Genomic DNA, 16,597 nt, shown 5'->3' with positions numbered 1-16,597 from the left:
ATTACTGGACTTTCTTTATGTTTACTGTGGCTCACCTATTGTAATAATTTGAATTGTCCAATATCTGTTTGAAAATTTCAATAAAATATATTTAAAAAAAAAAAAATCTTATTCAGATAAAATCAGAATCCAGATAAAACAGTGTTCCATATAATTGCACAGAGCACATGTAGCATATAGGATAATCCCCAGGCTGTGTGTAAAAGTAAAGAATTACCGGATGGTCTGAGGATAAAATTATCCCCAAACAAACGTGTTCTTAACACCAGGCAACCTCCCGGGAAATGGTGTCCTGGACTCTCCGGCAATCCTCCTTCCACAGCAAAAGTGAAATTGAGATCGATTTACAAAACTTCATAATCGAGGCAGTCCGATTCATCCTGATAAATAACTATTTCATGTTCGATGGAGACTTTTACCTCCAAAAAGTTGGAACGGCCATGAGCACCAGGTTCGCCCCAAGTTATGCGAACCTATTTATGGGAAATTGGCAATCAGACTATGTCTGGGGATCCAAAAACCCATTTGGGGCGAGCCTGGTGTCGTGGAGACGATATATCGATATTATCTTCGTATGGAGAGGAGGAAGGGAGGAATTAGAGAATTTTTGCACATACTTGAATGATAATCCATTTAATATCAATCTCACGTTCCATATAAGCATGGAAAGTATAGATTTCCTGGACATTACTCTCTATGTTAAGGAGGGCAATTTGTGCACAAAAACTTATACGAAGCCAACAGACTCCCAAACATACATAGACAGAAACAGCTTTCACCATAGGAATAGGCTACAGTCAATACCAAATAGCATATTCAAGAGGATTAGACGGAATTGCTCAGAAGATGCTATGTTCAAACAACAAGCAGAACAACTAGAGAAAAGATTTCAAGGGAGTGGATATGAAGTCGAACATGTCAGAAAAATAAAAGAACAAACCATGGAAATTGATAGAGGAGAACTTCTGAAAGAGAAAGAACAGATTAGGGATGGACATAATCACCTCGAGTATGCATTTGTAACTAATTACAACATTCAACATAAAGTTATGGAAAGGGCGGTCAGAAAGCACTGGAACATCCTGAAAAAAGATCCGGTACTAACAGAAGTTCTACCAGAAAAACCTACGTTCATCTATAAAAAAGATGCCTAACTTAAGGAATAATCTTGTTAGAAGTGACCTACCAGCTTTAAAAAAAGGGCAGATTAATACCAAAGGTTTTCACCGATGCGGGTCTTGCTTAGGGTGCAAAACAGTGAAAACAGATAGTGGGAAGAAACTGGAAAAATTAGATATTAACGGGCAGACACATCAAATATCCCACTTCATTACATGCAATGTCAAAAATGTTATCTATGCTGTAGAATGTTCCTGCCATATGTTTTACATCGGCAGGACATCCAGGCCTTTAAAAGTACACATAGGCGAACATTTGAGGAATGTGAAGAAGGGCCTAGAAACCCATGCTTTATCCAATCATTTAAAAAAAATCCATAACTGTGATCCAGGACATATCCTACGGTTTGTAGGCATTAAACAGGTAGAAGCAAACCACCGCCAGAAAAATACATCTAAATTATTGGCTAAGACAGAAATGCAGCTAATTTACAAATACAACACATTGATACCAGGGGGTCTTAACTCAGACTTTGAGGTCAAGTGGTTTTTATGAATTTGTAATATCTCTGATCCAGTCTGATACATTTTTATTCTCTGTACTTTCTATTCTCTGTGTTTTATTCATGTATGTTCTTCTATTCTTGTAAGGAAGTTGAAAGCTCTTTCTCTTTATTGTATTCTTTATCCTCATGGTGAGGGGTATATATTAAAGCATCATTTCTTGATCATTAGGTTTACCATGGATCTTTAAATGAACATCATTTATATTTTATGGACTGCACCTTTAACTGTGGACTTTTCACCATAACGACCTGCAATAACATTGGAAGGAGATCCAGGCTATAGGAGAAATACCGCCCCGGGACTACACCTTTAAATGTGGACTTTGTGTCACCATAACAACCTGCATCAACATTGTAAGGAGCCCTAGGATGCAGGAGAAACACCGCCCCGTGACGTCTTCCACACTGACGTGCAGCGGAGCTAAGGGCGGAAGTGACGTTCCGTCCAAAAAGCGGACTCTGATGGCGGAAGTGACGTCCCGTCCGTGGCAACGGACTAGGAACGTCGCCTGGCAACCGGGGGGAGCCGCGATCGGCGGAGATTGACTATGTCGGGTCTCGTGATAGCAGCGGATCGAACGTATGATGATATGTCTATCAGGGACTAAGATGAATCAGGGGGAAACAATACTGTCTTATAGAGACTTTATCTAGAACCCTTTTTTCTTCAGGGGGATTATGGGATATTGAACAGGAAATGGTGGCCATAGTAACAAGAATAAACATATGGAGGTGGCCATGTTTTACACAGGTTTTTAACATTCATTTCCAATTGATTCCAATCAATGCTGTGATTGGTGAGTTTGGAAATAAAAGCATCTTGGTTTTCATGGGGAGCACATCAGCCTTGAAAAAGGGCCTAGAAAGGCCTGAAACGCGTCGGCGCAGCTAGAGGTGTCTCTTCGCTGGTTGTGGAAGGAGGATTGCCGGAGAGTCCAGGACACCATTTCCCGGGAGGTTGCCTGGTGTTAAGAACACGTTTGTTTGGGGATAATTTTATCCTCAGACCATCCGGTAATTCTTTACTTTTACACACAGCCTGGGGATTATCCTATATGCTACATGTGCTCTGTGCAATTATATGGAACACTGTTTTATCTGGAGTCTGATTTTATCTGAATAAGATTTTTTAACATTTCATGAAGTTCTGTGTGAAGAAATAATAAGATTTTACTTACCGGTAAATCTATTTCTTGTAGTCCGTAGTGGATGCTGGGGACTCCGTAAGGACATGAGGAATAGACGGGCTCCGCAGGAGACATGGGCACTTCAAGAAAGAATCTAGATTCTGGTGTGCTCTGGTTCCTCCCTCCATGTCCCTCCTCCAGACCTCAGTTAGAGAAACCGTGCCCAGAAGAGCTGACAGTACAAGGAAAGGATTTTGGTAATCCAGGGCAAGATTCATACCAGCCACACCAATCACACCGTATAACTTGAGATAAACATACCCAGTCAACAGTATGAACAACAACAGAGCAACAGGTCAACCCTGATGCAACCATAACATAACCCTTATTTAAGCAATAACTATATACAAGCATTGCAGAAGAAGTCCGCACTTGGGACGGGCGCCCAGCATCCACTACGGACTACGAGAAATAGATTTACCGGTAAGTAAAATCTTATTTTCTCTAACGTCCTAGTGGATGCTGGGGACTCCGTAAGGACCATGGGGATTATACCAAAGCTCCCAAATGGGCGGGAGAGTGCGGATGACTCTGCAGCACCGATTGAGCAAACACAAGGTCCTCCTCGGCCAGGGTATCAAACTTGTAGAACTTTGCAAAAGTGTTTGAACCTGACCAAGTAGCCGCTCGGCAAAGTTGTAATGCCGAGACCCCTCGGGCAGCCGCCCAAGAAGAGCCCACCTTCCTAGTGGAATGGGCCTTAACTGATTTTGGCAGCGGCAATCCAGCCGCCGAATGAGCCTGCTGAATCGTGTTACAGATCCAGCGAGCAATAGTCTGCTTTGAAGCAGGAGCACCAAGCTTGTTGGAAGCATACAGGATAAACAAAGACTCTGTTTTCCTGACCCTAGCCGTTCTGGCTACATAAACCTTCAAAGCCCTGACTACATCAAGCAACTCGGAATCCTCCAAGTCCGTAGTAGCCACAGGCACCACAATAGGTTGGTTTATATGAAAGGATGAAACCACTTTCGGCAGAAATTGTGGACGGGTCCGCAATTCTGCTCTATCCGCATGGAAAACCAGATAGGGGCTTTTATGTGACAAAGCCGTCAACTCTGACACACGCCTAGCCGAAGCCAAGGCTAATAGCATGACCACCTTCCACGTGAGATATTTCAACTCCACCGTTTTGAGTGGTTCAAACCAGTGGGATTTCAGGAAACTCAACACCACTTTAAGATCCCAAGGTGCCACTGGAGGCACAAAAGGAGGCTGAATATGCAGCACTCCCTTTACAAACGTCTGAACTTCAGGTAGAGAAGTCAACTCCTTTTGAAAGAAAATGGATAGGGCCGAAATCTGGACCTTAATGGACCCCAATTTTAGGCCCAAATTCACTCCTGACTGTAGGAAGTGAAGGAAACGGCCCAGCTGGAATTCCTCCGTAGGGGCATTCCTGGCCTCACACCAAGCAACATATTTTCGCCATATACGGTGATAATGTTGAGCTGTCACGCCCTTCCTAGCCTGTATCAGCGTAGGAATGACCTCATCCGGAATGCCTTTCTCTGCTAGGATCCGGCGTTCAACCGCCATGCCGTCAAACGCAGCCGCGGTAAGTCTTTGAACAGACAGGGCCCTTGTTGCAACAAGTCCTGTCTTAGAGGAAGAGGCCACAGGTCCTCTGTGAGCAGTTCTTGCAGATCTGGATACCAAGTCCTTCGTGGCCAATCTGGAACAATGAGTATTGTTCTCACTCCTCTTTTTCTTATTATTCTCAGCACCTTGGGTATGAGAGGAAGAGGAGGAAATACATAGACCGACTAGAACAACCACGGTGTCACCAGGGCGTCTACAGCTATCGCCTGAGGGTCTCTTGACCTGGCGCAATACCTCTGTAGTTTTTTGTTGAGGCGGGATGCCATCATGTCCACCTGTGGCAGCACCCACCGACTTGCAGTCTGTGCGACGACTTCCTGATGAAGTCCCTACTCTCCCGGGTGGAGGTCGTGTCTGCTGAGGAAGTCTGCTTCCCAGTTGTCCACTCCCGGGATGAACACTGCTGACAGTGCGCTTACGTGATTTTCCGCCCAGCGAAGAATTCTGGTGGCTTCCGCCATCGCTACCCTGCTCCTTGTGCCGCCTTGTCGGTTTACATGAGCCACTGCGGTGATGGTGTCTGACTGAATCAGAACCGGTTGGTCGCGAAGCAGGGTCTCCGCTTGACGTAGGGCGTTGTATACGGCCCTTAGTTCCAGGATGTTGATGTGAAGGCAAGTCTCCTGACTTGACCACAGACCTTGGAAATTTCTTCCCTGTGTGACTGCTCCCCACCCTCGGAGGCTTGCATCCGTGGTCACCAGGACCCAGTCCTGAATGCCGAATCTGCGGCCCTCGAGAAGGTGAGCACTCTGCAGCCACCACAGGAGAGACACCCTGGCCCTGGGGGATAGGGTGATTAACCGATGCATCTGAAGATGTGATCCGGACCACTTGTCCAGTAAGTCCCATTGAAAGGTCCTCGCATGGAACCTGCCGAAGGGAATGGCCTCGTATGATGCCACCATCCTTCCCAGGACTCGAGTGCAGTGATGCACTGACACCTGTTTTGGTTTTAATAGGTTCCTGACCAGTGTCATGAGCTCCTGAGCTCTCTCTATCGGGAGATAAACCCTTTTCTGGTCTGTGTCTAGAATCATGCCTAGGAAAGGCAGACGAGCCGTAGGAACCAACTGCGACTTTGGAATATTTAGAATCCAGCCGTGTTGCCGTTACACTTCCAGAGAAAGTGCTACGCTGATCAGCAACTGCTCTCTTGATCCCGCTTTTATGGGGAGATCGTCCAAGTATGGGATAATTACGACCCCTTGCTTCCGCAGGAGTACCATCATTTCCGCCATTACCTTGGTAAATATTCTCGGTGCCGTGGAGAGACCAAACGGCAACGTCTGAAATTGGTAATGACAATCCTGTACCACAAATCTGAGGTACGCCTGATGAGGTGGATAAATGGGGACATGAAGGTATGCATCCATTATGTCCAGACACCATAAAATCCCCCCCTACCAGGCTTGCGACGACCGCTCTCAGCGATTCCATCTTGAACTTGAACCTTTTCAGGTATATGTTCAGGGATTTTAAATTCAATATGGGTCTGACCGAACCGTCCGGTTTCGGGACTACAACATGGTCGAATAACAACCCCCTCCTTGTTGAAGGAGGGGAACCTTGACCACCACCTGTTAAAGATACCATTTGTGAATTGCAGTTAACACTATTTCCCTCTCGTGGGGAGGAGCCGGCAGGGCCGTCGGTGAGGGGGCATCTCCTCGAAGTCCAGCTTGTATTCCTGAGACACAATATCTATTGCCCAGGGATTCAAAAGGGAGTGAACCCACTTGTGGCTGAAATTTCGAAGACGTGCCCCCACCGGGCCTAGCTCCGCCTGTGGAGCCCCAGCGACATGCGGTGGATTTTGTAGAGGCCGTGGAGGACTTCTGTTCCTGGGAACTAGCTGTGTTGTGCAGCTTCTTTCCTCTGCCCCTGCCTCTGGCAAGAAAGGACGCACCTCGGACTTTCTTGTTTCTTTGTGATTGAAAGGACTGCATTTGATAATGTCGTGCTTTCCTAGGCTGTGCTGGAATATAAGGCAAAAGATCAGAATTACCAGCTATAGCTGTGGAGACCAGGTCCGAGATCCCTTCTCCACACAATCCTCAGCCTTGTAAGGTAAACCTTCCATATGCCTCTTAAGTCGGCATCACCTGTCCATTGCATGTTCCACAGGACACGTCAAGCAGAAATCGACATAGCGTTGACTCTAGAACCCAGTAGACTAATGTCTCTTTGGGCATGTTTTATATATATATATATATATATATATATATAAGACAGCATCTTTTATATATATATATATATATATATATCTATATATATATACATACATATATATATATATATATATATATATATATACATACTAGGGTCTCAATCTCTGCTGATAAGGTATCTGTCCACGCTGCTACAGCGCTATAAACCCATGCCGACACAATCGCCGGTCTGAGAAGAGTACCAGAATGTGTGTAAATGGACTTCAAAGTACTTTTACTGCATGCTATCTGCAGGATCCCTGGGGATAGCTGTTAAGTCAGTGCTACCTTTTGGGCAAACGTGACACCCTAGGGGAAGATTCCCATCGTATCCTGGCCCTAGTAGGGAAAGGATACTCCCTGAGAATTCTTTGTGGGAAACTGCAGTCTCTTGTCTGGAGGTTCCCGCTCTTTTTCTTCATGAAAGGAGGAAAATTTACCTCAGCTTTATTCCCCTTAAACATGTGTACCCTTGTGTCAGGGACAGATGAGTCATCAGTGATATGCAAAACATTTTTTATTACAATAATCATATATTGAATACTTTCCTGTGTCACACCTCGCGGGCAGCGGCGGCCGCGCTTGCCTCTGCGGGTGTCCTGGATGGCCTGGCGCCTCTCTCCTCCGGCGGTCTTGGGGTTCCGGCGTTGGGTCAGTGGGTCTCCCCGGCGGCTTCCCGGAGCGAGGGCGCCGCCATATTGAGTGAGGTCAGGTAGGCGGAGCGGGGCTGATGTCACCTGCCCGCTCCGCCAATCAGGCAAAGGCGGGAGGTTCAAAGCCAGACGCCGGGCAGAGATCCGGCGCCTGTGTATCATCAATTCTGCCTGTCAGAAACTGTGATCTTCAGAGCTCCCTCGTTCCTACCACTTCCGTGTTTCCAAGCATATCCGTGCCTCCAAGCACATCAGTGCCTTCAAGCGCCCGAGCGCCTCCACGCACCTCCGTGCCTCCAAGCACATCAGTGCCTCCAAGCGCCCGAGCGCCTCCACGCACCTCCGTGCCTCCAAGCACATCAGTGCCTCCAAGCGCCCGAGCGCCTCCACGCACCTCCGTGCCTCCAAGCACATCAGTGCCTCCAAGCGCCCGAGCGCCACCACGCACCTCAGTGCCTACAAGCGCCCGAGCGCCTCCACGCACCTCCGTGCCTCCAAGCACATCAGTGCCTCCAAGCGCCCGAGCGCCTCCACGCACCTCCGTGCCTCCAAGCACATCAGTGCCTCCAAGCGCCCGAGCGCCACCACGCACCTCAGTGCCTACAAGCGCCCGAGCGCCTCCACGCACCTCCGTGCCTCCAAGCACATCAGTGCCTCCAAGCGCCCGAGCGCCACCACGCACCTCAGTGCCTACAAGCGCCCGAGCGCCTCCACGCACCTCCGTGCCTCCAAGCACATCAGTGCCTCCAAGCGCCCGAGCGCCTCCACGCACCTCCGTGCCTCCAAGCACATCAGTGCCTCCAAGCGCCCGAGCGCCACCACGCACCTCTGTGCCTACAAGCGCCCGAGCGCCTCCACGCACCTCCGTGCCTCCAAGCACATCAGTGCCTCCAAGCGCCCGAGCGCCACCACGCACCTCAGTGCCTACAAGCGCCCGAGCGCCTCCACGCACCTCCGTGCCTCCACGCACCTCCGTGCCTCCACGCGCCTCCGTACCTCCAAGCACATCAGTGCCTCCAAGCGCCCGAGCGCCACCTCGCACCTCCGTGCCTCCAAGCACCTCCGTGCCTCCAAGCACCTCCGTGCCTCCAGCACCTCCGTGCCTCCCGCACTTAGTATTTTCTGTGATTCACCAGCACCTGTCAAGTTCTCTCTTTCAGGAGACCTTCAGCGTCCGCACGTGCCTCCTGTCCGCCGATCTGATCCTGCATGAGGAAGACTTACATCCGGCCATCTCTGCTGCGGCCCAGTTGCGGTTCCACTTCCCAGGCATCGGAAGAAACCCCGAGTCCACAACCCCCCCAAACCAGGTCAGTGATATCCTGCCATTTTGGCTGTAACTTTGCATTATCGTAGTCGACACTGGAGTCAGACTCCGTGTCGATATCAGTGTCTATTATTTTGGATAGTGAGCATTGAGAGACTCTGAAGGTCTCTGCGACATAGGGACAGACATGGGTAGATTCCCTGTCTGTTCTCTAATCTTTTGTGCAATAAATTTACCTTAGAACTTAATTTCACATATCCAAACAGGTGTCGGCGTTGTCGACGGAGACACCACTCACACACACATTTGCTCCATCTCCTCCTTAGGGGAGCCTTTTACCTCAGACATGTCGACACACACGTACCGACACACCAGACACTCAGGGAATGCTCATCTGAAGACAATTCCCCCACAAGGCCCTTTGGAGAGACAGAGAGAGAGTATGCCAGCACACACCCCAGCGCTGTAAACCCAGGAATAACACAGTAACTTAATGTTAACCCAGTAGCTGCTGTTTATATAGATTTTTGCGCCTAATTATGTGCCCCCCCCTCTCTTTTTACCCTCTTCTACCGTGTATCTGCAGGGAGAGCCTGGCGAGCTTCCTCTCAGCGGAGCTGTGGAGAAAAAATGGCGCAGGTGAGTGCTGAGGAAGAAGCCCCGCCTCCTCGACGGCAGGCTTCTGTCCCGCTTAAATATCCATTTTCTTGTCAGGGGCTCATACATATATACAGTGCCCAACTGTATATATGTGTACTTTTGCCAAAAGAGGTCCATATGCTGCCCAGGGCGCCCCCCCCTGCGCCCTGCACCCTTACAGTGACCGGAGTATGTGAGAGCAATGGCGCACAGCTGCAGTGCTGTGCGTTACCTCAGTGAAGAACGGAGTCTTTTGCCGCCGATTTCGAAGTCTTCTTGCTTCTCATACTCACCCGGCTTCTGTCTTCCGGCTCTGCGAGGGGGACGGCGGCGCGGCTCTGGGATCGGACGACGAGGGTGAGATCCTGTGTATGATCCCTCTGGAGCTTATGGTGTCCAGTAGCCTAAGAAGCAGGACCTAGTTCAGAGAGTAGGGCTGCTTCTCTCCCCTCTGTCCCACATTGCAGGGAGTCTGTTGCCAGCAGAGCTCCCTGAAAATAAAAAACCTAACAAAATACTTTCTCACAGCAAGCTCAGGAGAGCTCACTGAACAGCACCCAGCTCGTCCGGGCACCGTCTCAAACTGAGGTCTGGAGGAGGGACATGGAGGGAGGAGCCAGAGCACACCAGAATCTAGATTCTTTCTTGAAGTGCCCATGTCTCCTGCGGAGCCCGTCTATTCCTCATGGTCCTTACGGAGTCCCCAGCATCCACTAGGACGTTAGAGAAAAAACTGTGTTACACAAGATACTTTTTATTCTCTTATTCACATATGACATCGTTGATCGAGGATAACTGGAGTTGCTTGGAGGGACAGCTCTCCCAGTCAGCGTCTGTTGTACAGGAAATGCAGGCAGGAAAATGGCGCTGAACACTGCTGGGTCCGCTCTGAGGAGAAGCTCCGCCCCCCCCCCCCCCCCCCGAACATGGCGCTGCTCCCCGCACTTCATTATATTATACTGGCTGAGGATTTTTGCTGGCAGCGATACGGGGACCCTGACAGGCTTGCTGACCAGTGTAGGGTATAGGCGCTGGCTCAGGGCGCCCCTCACAGCACCGCACTATGTACCGCTGAGCCCCGGAGCGCAGTTAGTACTGCACTCCCTACCCTGTTGCCGCCATCTTGACACCGGCTCCCCACTTGCCAGGGGGACCGGTAACTCACTCGCCACCGAATTCTTCTGGCTCTGTAAGGGGGTGGCGGCATGCTGCAGGAGTGAGCTGTCGCCTGGGGCGGCTAACGATCAGCACCCTCAGGAGCTCAGTGTACTGTCAGCGGAGATAGTGGCTCAGACCCCGCATGGAGGACACTACTCCCCCCCTTAGTCCCACGAAGCAGGGTGGCTGTTGCCAGGAGCCACCCTGTGCCTAAACTATCTCTTAGAAAAAAATAAAACTAAAGAAGCTCTAGGAGCTCCCCTAGCTGTGACCGGCTCCTCCGGGCACATTTTATAAACTGAGTCTGGTAGGAGGGGCATAGAGAGAGGAGCCAGCCCACACTCTCAAACTCTTAAAATACCAGTGGCTCCTAATGGACCCGTCTATACCCCATGGTACTAATGTGGACCCCAGCATCCTCTAGGACGTAAGAGAAAGATAGATAGATAGATAGATAGATAGATAGATAGATAGATAGATAGATAGATAGATAGATAGATAGATACTTACCATCTCTCCCTGCTGGCTCAAGCAGTCAGGCTCTTCGGTGCTGCAGATCCCGGGCAGGGGAGAAGAAGGAGGAGGGAGGGGCACTCGGGAGCCGCAGCAGCGCAGTGTAATTGGTGGTGGCGCCGCTGCAGCTGTCCCTCTCCTACCGCATTGGCTGGCCGCTGCCGCTGTTAATGTTGGGTTGAGAGAAGCGCATCCCAGCATTCACAGTAGCACCGGCCAGCCAATGCGGAAGGAGAGGGACAGCTGCAGCGGCGCTGCTACCAATTACATAGCGCTGCTGCGGTTCCAGTCCCCCTCCCTCCGGGTCCTCCCCTGATACTGATCCTCTCCTCTTCTCCTTCGGCGCACACAGCACAAGCGGCTTGCAACGAGTCAACTTGAGTCATTACAAGCCGCTGACATGGAATGCTGGCCGTTGCGCCCTCAGGCACACCTGGCACACACGCAGTTACGGCTCTGTGTCAGACACTGATGCAGAGGAACAAGATTCTGCCCTGTCCCCTAATCAAAGAAAACCTCAAGAACAGGCCCGGCGCTACCTGCTCAGCGAAGGGATGCAGTGCAGGGAGGCGCTGGGACGGAGAGGCGCTCCCCCTGCTCTGCATTCCTTCCCTGCTGCGCCGTCCTGTCCCCCGTGCTGCTGCTGTGCCTGGACAGGCACTGGCAGCGGCGCTTGTAGCATTAGAATCCTCCTCCCTCCGCTCCCCACCCCTCACCTGTGTGACAGGACAGCGCTGTGTATGGGACAAAAGGGGGCGGAGCTACACGGACGGAATGGGCGGGGCTAAACGGGGCCGAAGGGGCGGAGCTACACGGACCAGGCTGCTATAGTGTACAGACTCAGAGGGAGACTGGCTTAGGTAAGTGAAGGGTGAGAGGGAAGTGTGTGTGTATTATGTATGTGTGTGTTTGTGGTATGTCTGTGTGCGTTTATGTGTGCTTTAAGGACGCTACTACTACAGGGGGGGCATTACATGTAACGTCGCTACTAATGGGGGGGGGCCATTACGTGTAACGTCGCTACTAAAGGGGGGGCCATTACGTGTAACAACGCTACTAATGGGGGGGGGGGCATTACGTGTAACAACGCTACTAATGGGGGGGGCATTACGAGTAACAATGCTACTACTAGGGGGGTCATTACGTATAAGGACGATACTACTACTTGGGGGGGGCATTATGTATAGGATTACTATACTTGGGGGGCATTACATATAACAATAATACTACTACTTGGGGGGCCTTACGTATAAGGACGCTACTACTACTGGGGGTGCACTATGTATAAGGATGCTACTACTACTGGGGGGGCATTATGCATAGGGATGCTACTACTACTGGGGTGCATTACATATAAGGACGCTACTACTACTTGTGGGGCATTACGTATAAGATGAATAAGATTGTGCTACATTGTGGCGTAATTTTGAATGGGGGTACTATTGTGTGGCTATGCCCCTTACTTGTGAGACCACACCCCTTTTCCCGGTGCGCGCCAAAGGAATATGGGAGGGCGCAAATTTATAGTTTGCAGGGGGGCGCCGAACACCCTAGCACCGGCCCTGCTCAAGAAGAAAGCTAAATAGTTGCTGTAAGTAACCAATAATAATGTAAATGTTACTTGTATTACAAGGTATTTGTTGAAATCTGATTAAAATTAGGGACTGATATTGACTCCTGCTAGATTCCTACACTGGCAAGGCATTGTGGCTACTAGTAGTGATCCATAGAAGTGGTACACTGTATCTACAGTAGAACGTAGCCCATTGTTACACTGCTCTATTAGGACTGTAGGTCTCTACCGTATACATTCGCTGCTGCTAAAGCAATCACTGCACTTCTCCTTCAGGACAAGTGGCGATTTCCCATTAGGCACGTGAGCCACATGCCTAGGGGCGGCACTTGAATGCTTATGTCAGCACTGTCGGCCCAAAAAGTACCAGTAACTACAAAATATATCCACTGCACTACCATATGCCATCTTGAATGGAGTGTAAATGGGTAGGACATGCGCACACTGCCCCTATAAACTGTCCTACTTAGTAAATATGGATACATAATTAAAAATAAAAAAGTCATAGTATGTGGATTTTTCTTTATTATTCTATTAAAGTGACTATCATCAAGTGAGGGCTTATAACCAAACAATAAAAGTAATAAAATTAGGCAGGCGGGGAGCGACCGTTATTGTTGTGCCTAGGGGGCGCCCTCACCCTAAATCCGCCCCTGTTCAGGACCCCGCAGCACTACTGTGCATGGAGTTTTTCTGACCACACATTTGTAGCAGCTAGTGCTAGGAAGGGTTTCTATGGAAAGCTCTCCCAGTTATTTCCTCAAAGTGTAGCCCATAGGCTATAGCAGCTATTGCCGCATTCCAACACTTGGTAAATCTGACAGCCTAGCAGACCCCACACATATTGGTGCTGCTTCTGCTGTCGGAGATGGAGGGACTGTGACAGATATCAGAGACATCTGCTGCAGTCCCTCCCTGTTACATTTGGGAGATACTTTGGGGTTTATTCATAGTTCAAAACTTTTCATAAATTTTTTATTTTTTATAGTTTAAAGAGCAGCTGATTGGTTGCCATGGGCAACTTCACCACTGGCTCATTCTCCACACTTTTCACTGCTTATTACATCTCCTAAATATTATATTATGCACATCTGCAGAATGGATCTCCTTGTCAAAAACTCGGGGACAGAGTAGGGCGGCGCAATCGCATGTGATCTCACCATGCCAGTTAAGTGGTTAAAAACTAGCAAAACAAAGCCGCTGAAGTCATTGCTCTTTTACTGTATGGGCATCAACATGATGGGCAGTGTTTTTCCACCTGATGCTTTGTAAATAAACCCTATAATATTTGCAGGTATTCCCTTAAAAGGGCTGTTTTGGGAGAGATCCTGCAAATATTATTTGATAAACAAACCTTCATATGTCTCTCCTATTTTCTGTAATAGATGAAGAATTGTTATATATACAGTATGTTGCGTTAATAAGTAATTGTATTTTTATACAACTTCGTGCCCTAGGGGGTAATTCAGACTGGATCGCTGCAGCGGCAGCGATCACAGTCTGAATCCCTATGTGGAGTGTGCACGCGCACCCCGGGAGCCCAGTCATCTCACTGGTACAATTGCCTCTGCCTGATTGACAAGCAGAGGCATTAGCAGGGCGGGAGGGGGCGCGCCAACGGCGTTAGAATGCCGTTGGCGGGGTGCGATCTGGACAACGCGGCAAGTAGCGGCCTGCCAATGCAGGAGCTGCGCTGGCAGGGAGCTTATTGCCGGGTTCAAAAGCATTGACGCCGTGCAATGCTTTTGCACCCTTGCGGGGAGTAGGGCCAGACATGTGGGATGGACTATCACCCCTGCCCACCCTCCTCACCTGCCAATGTCTTGAATTATGACCACAATTGCAGGAGTATGTCATATGATTTTACTAGAGCCATGGCAACAACATGCAATATAAGGGATGGAACGGAGCTGCTGCACATGCCCAATAGTAGTAACTACAAAGCCTGCTGTGTGTGTGGATCTTAGCTCTCAGTCAGCGCAATAGACCAGAGATCAGCTGCCAGCAATAAGCGACCGGCTTCTTTCCATGAAGTGGCAAAATGTGTGCTATTAGTTATATTCAGGGGCGCTGACAGCTTTGCCGGACCCCAGTAATGAGAGGGGGTGTGGGTAAAGAGGGGAGGTATGACTAGATCATTCCATTCAAAATATAAAAAATGTAATATACAGTACATGCGGCAACGAAGCTGCACGGGACGGAGGAGGGTTGGGTGTTAGGAACAGTGGGTGGCAGCAATGACGGGCGCGAGTGCTCATCATGCAGGTAGAGAGAGGACTGGCTGCCGCTGCAGCTGCCTCTCTCCCCAGTAAACTGGGAGAGACACTGCTGCAGCAGCAGTCAGTCCTCTCTCCCCACTTGACATGCGGCTGTCAGCAATGGGGAAGGGGGAAGGAAAAGGGACAACCTGGGCCCCCTCCAATGAGCCCCCCCGTCTCTATATTCATCAGTTGTCCAGTGTTTGGGAGCAAAGGGATTTTTGTCATTTGCTCTCATTAATTAACAGATTTGTTTGTTCCAATCAGCCAACTGGTTGGCTGATTGGAATCATAGGACCAGATTCAAGTTTGGAGATAAGCAAAAATGAGCAAGTAACTGTGCACCTTGTTAAAACCAAGCTGCACTGCAGGTGGGTCAGATATAAAATTTGCATAGAAATGTATATTTGAGAGGGGCGTGTCCAGGGCCCACCAGTAAGATTCCTGGTAGGCTGACTTGTATGTGGGGCCTGTTTTGTGTGTTTTCATGTGGCCCCATCCCCCACATGACAGGCATCCCACCGACTCAGCATCCCATCCCACTCAGTGCACTGCATTGCCCCCCATTAATTTTGTTATTCCGTCTCTGCAGTACAGCAACTCTGCCATCCAGTGATGCTGTCACGGTTACACGGTTTGTTAGAACCCTGTGCTGGCCATGTCAGGCCACTTCTACAAAATTTTACAGGGTCACTTTTAGTTCCCAATCCGCCCCATCTCAGACACAACTGCAGCAAGAGACACAAGGAAGATGCAATTGCATACAAACAGGCCCTAAGAGGAGGGATTCTGTCCCCCACAACAGACCCCACCCCCTCATCAGACCACAACCCCATTATAGCTGCTTCCATAAATTTCCTGGGCTGATTTTTCATCCCAATCCGCCCCTGCCTGCCTGCACCCCGCTACTTTTACATGGAGTCTAGTGGGCCCTTAATTCCGCACATGCTGCTACTTGTGGTCCTCCATGTACTAGCATGTGGGGGGCTTCCTGGGACCTGTAGTCCTCCTGTAAAATACAATATTACTTCTAATTTTACACCTGAAATGCTATCATCTCGGCACCCACTGCCCAGGAGTGCTGGGGATAGCCCCAGGCTTCAGCCCAGGCCTTGGAAGCACTGGAGTGGGGAGGGTGTGGGGGGGGGAGTCTGCAAGTGGAGACCAGTGCTTGTTCTAAAAATATGAGGGACCCCTATTTCATTTTCACCCCATAATTTTTAAATACAGGGGAACCCTACACATTTTTTCCCCTGTATTTTTTGAAACAGGACCAGCTCATAGAACCCAGGGCTGATTATGCTTTGGAGGGGGGACCACATGCAATTTTTTTCTTCTCCTGTTTTCTAACCATTTATTTACTTTTACACACAGAAGCCTGCATGGATCTCACTGATCTGTGCAGGCTTCATGTTTGGCTGCTAGCATACACATCAAACATGGCTGCCAAGTATGACTGCATACACCATTGAAAAACACAGTATCATAGTAGATACCCGTGTTTCATCTAGAAAAATACTCCCATGTCCGATCAATTACGACCATGTTTAATCTCAGGCAAAAAACGATTCTTAGTAAATAAATGCTCTAGCCTCTGGAAGAAAATAGATTACATAGTAATCATGTATGCAAGGTATTTTTTTTTTCACAACCTCCATTGCTGTGGAAGACATGTGGGACTCGTCCTCTTCAGTCCTGATGTACATGGGGAAGAAAAGCTCCACTTATCCTCCGCACCAAAAAGGTTAATTAATAATAAAGCACTGACATACTATGCAACACTTTACATTGAGGGGACCATGACAGAAAGAAATTACATACAATACAAGGTAATGATGGCTCGGTCCAAATGA

The 16,597-nt window shown here is 49.1% G+C and overlaps 1 protein-coding gene across 3 annotated transcripts in view; it reads right to left on the bottom strand.

The window, feature by feature from the left end:
* The window catches only part of LOC134910117 (kinesin-like protein KIF28), a 355,700-nt gene that overhangs the window by 143,355 nt on the left and 195,748 nt on the right, over positions 1 to 16,597 (bottom strand). The gene's annotated exons all lie outside the window — the stretch shown is intronic.

Source organism: Pseudophryne corroboree, chromosome 4 (assembly GCF_028390025.1).
Source record: "Pseudophryne corroboree isolate aPseCor3 chromosome 4, aPseCor3.hap2, whole genome shotgun sequence".
In the NCBI taxonomy this organism is placed as follows: Eukaryota; Metazoa; Chordata; class Amphibia; order Anura; family Myobatrachidae; genus Pseudophryne; species Pseudophryne corroboree.
This window is presented reverse-complemented; position numbering and strand designations above follow the sequence as displayed.